This window comes from Pinus tabuliformis, chromosome 2_1, assembly GCF_031772625.1.
Source record: "Pinus tabuliformis cultivar Carrire ecotype Pingquan chromosome 2_1, CPIR1, whole genome shotgun sequence".
Lineage (NCBI taxonomy): Eukaryota > Viridiplantae > Streptophyta > Pinopsida > Pinales > Pinaceae > Pinus > Pinus tabuliformis.
In genome coordinates this window covers 486,157,914-486,164,724 of record NC_142299.1, presented here as the reverse complement: position 1 = coordinate 486,164,724, position 6,811 = coordinate 486,157,914, and positions in this window count along the sequence as shown.

The following is a 6,811-nucleotide window of genomic DNA, read 5'->3' as shown; positions in this document are numbered from 1 at the left end:
GATATTGCCGCTGATGTATCTCTGTACTTTCGGATCATCCAGTTCTAAAATTGTGAACTGCAGTAGTCCTCTGTGTCCTTTTTCCAATGCCACTAGTGTGATCCAAATTGGATTCTCCCAGGAAGAGTTTTGCGAAATCTCCCACAGTGACTTGATTATAGACTAGTTCAATAGAGCGAACTTGTACGATGTGCCATGAGTCACCGTTTTGACCTTTGGCTCTGCAAAATATATAGAAGAAACTACAGTCTGCCCTATTTCTGTACCTTCTTACGAAATTTCAATCCGATACTCAGAGAGAAATTTATGACGATTTTCCCCAGGTCACTTTTTTGGAATGTAATTCAGGATTCTGCAAAAAGACCAACTTCCTCAAATCATATCTCCACAAATATAGCACGAAAAGATCTGAAATTTAGATCCGAGATTTAGCACGATTTCTTCTCAAATGGGTTTTATTTTTAGCTTCTGAAACATTGCAGAAAAAAAGTTATAGAGAAAATTCCACGATGACCTGTTTGGAGCAGTGAAACCTTAGAATCCAAAGCTCTAATACCAAATGTTATGAAACCAGCTCAAGAAAAAGATAGAAAAGATAGATCAATGCCTTAGAATTCAGCCCCTTCGAGGGGGAAACCTCCTTTACATTACATAAATGAACAATTCTTGGATGATTCAAATGACAAAACCTCCTTTCTATATATAGGAGTCTAAGGAGTCACAATATAACCCAGCCGACCTAACAATAATAATATAAAGCCACAAAAATAAAAATAGAGGGATTCTATGGGGCACAGTAATAACAATATGGGGACAATAGGGGCACAAAAATATTAATAAGGGATACAACTACAATAGTAATGGAGTAATCACTAGTATTATAGGGACCCAACACATCCCATCTGCGTTGATAGTGCTAGAACAGCTCTAATTGAAGAGTACCTTGCTTTTGGAGAAAAGGTCTCCTTGTAATCAATTCCCTCCACCCGAGAGAACCCTCTAGCCAGAAATTTGGCCTTGTGTTTCTCCACACTCGCATCGACTGCTTGCTTTACCTTGTAAAGCCATATGGAACTCACCATTGACTTGCTTGCTGGTCTTGGGACCACTTCCCAAACACTGTTTCTGACAATGGAGTCATAATCCTCAATCGTGGCATCAACCCATACTAGTTGCTGCACTGCTTCCTTGAATGAGGATGTCTCAACCTCTACACTCTCGCTCATCAGAGCCATGTAGCCACTGTACCGATATGGTGACCTCCTTTGTATGCGCTGTGATGTGACTACTCCGATATTCTCTCTAGCATCATGCATCAATATTTTAGCCTCTCTGGTGCTCTTCCTTCCATATTTGGAAGTCTCTGCATGAGTGGGTGTTTCCACTCTCTGCTCCTCTACATGCGTTTGCTCCACATCATCATGAGAATCATCTTTTGGAGGTAAAACCTCCTCATCTGCATGTAACTGAAGGAAAGCCTTTCCCTTTCTAAATATCACATCGTAGCCATGTTCCTCCAATAGGGCAACTGAAACCAAATTCTTCTTCAAATCCAGAACATACATGACATATTTTAATGTGAGAGGAGAACTAGACTCCCTCTGAAAGGTAACAATACCGATGTCGATTGCGCTATACCTTCCATGATCTCCCATCTCAATGTGCATCTAGAGGTCCTTCTCCTCCAATTCAGTGAAGAAATATTTGTTACTGGTCATATGGAATGAGGCTCCACTATCTAGGTACCACACACTACCCATCACCAATGTCACCATGCAAGTGATGAGGTGAAATCTAGCTCGAATTGTGAAGCAAGAGCTTCACCTGCCGCTCCTCCTGAGGGCTTCTTACTGAACTCCTTGTGCAGACACTTTGTGGCATAGTGTCCCGGATCGTGATAGTGAAAACATTTAATCTTTGACATGTTCTTCTTCTTGTTGTCCTGACAGGAATATGATTTGGAATCAGATGAATTTCCTTTCCATTTCTTCACCTTTCCAGCTAAGGCATAGTTCTCCTCCTCATCATGCTTGGATGGGGATCCATCTCTGGTGTTTCGCCGAATATATTCTTATACCAAGTCGGACCACAATTGTTCCCACTTTGGTAGCTTCTCCCTCCAATTAACTGTGTCTTGGTAGCTGTGCCAGCTTTTGGGAAGGCCTAGAAGTGCTAGGCTCACCATATTGTCTTTAGCAAATATAACACCAACATGTCTAAGCTCATTTCGACATTGGGTGAACTTGGTCAAGTACTTCGGTGTTGTGTCATCCTTCTCCATCTTGATATTTCTGAGCTTGTCATTTAGTGAAAACTTCTTGTGGTCACTGTTGTTTTGAAACAGGCCTGTCAAGGCCTTCCACATTGCAAATGGAGTTTCCTTACCATGGAGATTCAAGACAATATGATCTCGAACTCCTTCTAGGGTAATCATTCTCGCCTTTACCACACATTTTCTCCACTCTTCCAAATCCTGAGCATCACATGGCTTAGGAATATCTTTGTTTATGAATTCTTGAAGCTCGTTGTCTTCCAACATTGCCTCCATCTAGTCCTTCCAAGCAATATAGTTCGAACTACCCTAAAGGGCATATTCGAGTCTCAATTCGTAGAACAACATCCTGCTAGCTCTAAAGTATGATACTGAAAATTCGATTTCTTCTGCAAAATACAAACTCATATTCTCCTCTTCTATAGTGATTTCATCTTTGATACCATGTAGAAATTCCTTGTAAATTCAAACTGCAAATTGTAATATGCTAAAAAAATTGACTTGAATCTACTCTACTCATCATCGGAAATGATAAAATATCGATGAAATCACGAAGTATAAAAGAGAAAGAATTCAATCACACATAACACAATAATTTTATGGGGAAAACCACAACTTAAAACCCCTGCTATCTATATATTTCATTAATAAAAAAATATGAGAAGATTACAATGATTTTATCAATCCTGAGCAACTTTTGCACTATGTCTATCTTTCTCACTGCTTCCCAAACAAGCTCAAGACAATACTCATGCAATTTTTCTGTCTTCCAAGCTCCTATTTCCTTGCACATTTTCCTTGGGAATTAGTCGTTATTTAATTGGGAAATTCCACAAATATGAATTGTGCAATCCTCATAGGCCTTCCTCTAATTTCATGCACCACCTATACAATTCAAATGATTATACAACTAATAGTACAATGTCATTGAACTCCAATATCAACTAGGTCTTTCTCTGATCTGACATGGATGAGTTAATTATGAGTGAATCTTCAGTTTACTGGTTGATCACTGCTTGTTACACCCCACTACTGGATCTCCCACTAATTCCCCCATCAGTTGGAACTAGTTTAATTGAATTTAACTCAGTTAGACTGAATTAAATAATTACAACTCAAAATAAACTCAACTAGGGCTCCTATAAAGTAGGAAACACTCTACATGACTCTAGTTAGACCCTTAACTTGAATTAACTGAGCTAACTAAGTCGAATTAACTTAGTTAACTAGAGACGTAGAATTGTAATTTTATTCAGAATTTAATTCAAGGACAAAATTAAATTAGGTTTTTCTTGTTGCATTTTCAACAAATATGAAATCTTGAATATTTATCTACTAATCCTTTAAAAAAAACACAAGTATTCAATAAAATTTGCAATATTCGAGAAATATAAAATGCATTCATCCATTTAAGGACAAGGATTGGACTCCCTCAAACCATATAACAAAGAAAATACATGGAAGAACAAAGGAAAAACAATCATAGATCGACCTTAATTCTTGGAAAACTCCAAAGTTAAAAAGGTTTTATGATTTCTAAATGAGATAAAGTTAGGAAACCAAAACTTAGACAATCTACTTATAATGTTGAAAAAAAAAATCTCTCTGTTATATTGAAAACTCCTCCTTTTTAAATGTTGGATGTGTGTCAAAAACTTAGCCATTGAAATTATTGATCATTTATCTTGAAGTCATTACCTTCTCCAAAGTATATTTGAGACAATTTTCAATGAGATATTGTAAATGTGTGATGATAACTTTTTGTTTTACTTATACTTCAAATAACTCATCTTCAACATCCTTTAAATCATAACCCACTTGATTTGCTATGTCAGATTGGTCTTCATTCTTGTTGATCAAATGAATTAGCCACTTATCAATTTGTTCTTTAGGGAAATCAATAATTTGGTGAAATCCATTTCTCCAAGTGACCTTTCGTATATCAACATGTTCTTGCATTTTCTCATAGTTTAATAACATTGCATCCATGATTAGACTAGGGCCCTCCAATTCTTTCACTACCTTGATCAACTTAAAGAACAAGGCACTTCCTCTTGTTTTAATATTGTCACATTTATAACTTAATTTGTTGAGTGCCTTAATTCTTTCTTTACATCAAGATTTTGATTTCTTAATTCTCCCTTGAGACAAAATATTTTGTTCTTTTCTCTACCCCTCATTCATGTCTAAAACTTTTATGATGAATGTAGTTAATTCTTATTTATCAAACATTTCATCATTCTGCATATCCTTTTGTAGAGATCCAATAAGGGAGAAAATTCTAATGGATAGATTGGTTAAATCCATATCTACCTGCCACACTTCTAAGATAGTACCAAATATTTTATTAATATTCTTAGTGACATATTTCCAAATTCCAACTAGAAAACACAATGTTGCTTTGATTCTTAAACTTCTTTTTGGGATGTCCTCTAAATCTTGAACTAGAATAACATTGGAGATTGGTTTATTGAATAATGGATTTGGTAACAAATCCATTCCCAAATTAGTTATCCTTTTTTCAATATTATATTCTTTGCTTCCTATTCCAAAATTGAATAGCCCAGTGTATCTCCAATCACTTGATGAAATTCAAACAATTTTCAGGGTTTTAATCCTTTAACATCTATTGTCAAAATTCACTTTGTCCATAACTTGATCATTATTAACATTCAATTTTTCAAACTATATATTCTTTGAACTTTAAATGTAAATTAACTAGTGCAATGCCATTGATTCAATTTCAAAATCAATTGGCTCTTATTGAGCCAATTCCTCAACAACAAACTAAATTTTTAGGACTTTCCTTTCAACCCAGTTTAGTTTTTCTCATGTTTCATTTACAACATTTATCTCCATATCTTGAATGCTAACATCTTTGGGTGTGTGGTGTGTGTTAATTCTTTTCCTTTTTGTACTGAATGCAATGACATGAGTCTTTTCGAGGTTGAACTTTCATTAATTACTATCACTACCTTCTCGAGTAGTGTTACTAGCCTTTTTGTTGTTTTCTTTCACTTGGGATTGGAATTTTGAAATGTTTCTCTTTTGTGAGTGTTGGGAATTAGAGTTGATGCTTGTGAATAAATGTCTATGTTTCGTAGTAGGTAAATTAATGATGTCTAAATAATTTTGATCTTCAAGAAAAGCATAACGTGTATCAAGCAAAAATTGATAGTCGCATGTATATTCATCTCGCCTCACTTGAAATGTAGTACCATATCCAGTGGAATTAGGATGAGAAGAGAAAATAGTTTGAGGATAATAACCTTTAATCTCTTCTAACTCATTTAATTTGAAATTGTCTAGGTAAATGGAATATTCATCAATTACATAAATATTACTAACCTTGAAATTTCCTAGTGTAATGGGCAAAGGTATTAATTTCCTTTTTCTTTTTTAATTGAAAAAGTGTGCCCAAGACTTGTATTATTGACATAATTATGCTAGGAACAATATTTCACAAACATAGATTGGAAAAATCAAAGGCTTCCCTTCAAATCGAAATAGCCAAATGTATGGAATTTCTACTTTTTTCTTGAAAAATTATCTTCCCTTCTAAAAGGGTCAAGGCTTCATGACAACACCTGCTGACGGATGGACCAACTAACATTGTTCTACATTTTATCAAAAATAATTTTTGCACCAGATAAAAGTGGAACTAATACTTTTTTCTCCAAAGGGATGGATACTAGAATTGAGCAAGCTTGAGATCAACATTGGAATGTCGCAACATTGAGAGGTATTCCAAGACATTGCAAAAGACAATGGCATATACCAAGTATAAACACATGTATTTTTTTTTGAACGAATAATTTTTTTGATGAAATTGCATTGGCATAGTTGAATATGACTCCCTCATGAACACAATAATGTAAGACATAGAAAAATACATAGGAAAAAAGTCGATGGATTCTTGACCAAGAAGCTAAGAAACTAACTAGGAAAACTCTCCATATGTGTCAGCTAGTGCACATACCTCAATTCATTTTAGTTTTAACTAGCTCCTTAGATGGGCTTTTTGAGAAATTCTTTGACAGATACCTCCCTTAATTTTTATTCATAAGGAAGATGTCAACCTATGATAATCTGAAAATTCAGTTGGCTTTTGGAATCTAGAACATCTTCTTGAATGCACTAGGGGCTAGAGGAATGGGAGCCTTGGAAGCATATGTAAATTGTATGTGCATTTTCTTGGCATGAAATTTATTATCACACTATGAAACTAATTCCAAAACATCAAAAAACTCAAGCATCCATCCAACATGCATAAAGTTGAGGTCCAATCTTTGTAATTGTTCCCTTCTTCTCAGTTAAGACTTGAATACAATCTATAAACCATAAGCATGAATTCATGATTGTTTCCCAAGTGTGTTGAGGGCGTCTCCACAAAAATCTTCTCGCACTCTACTTGGCATGTCTGTTTAATAATTATCAACACTTATTAAATGGATGAATGAATCAACAAGTGGCTAATTCAAGAGATTTGATAAACTTAAGTGTATTAGTAACTATCACTATGTGGATTTATGTAAAAGA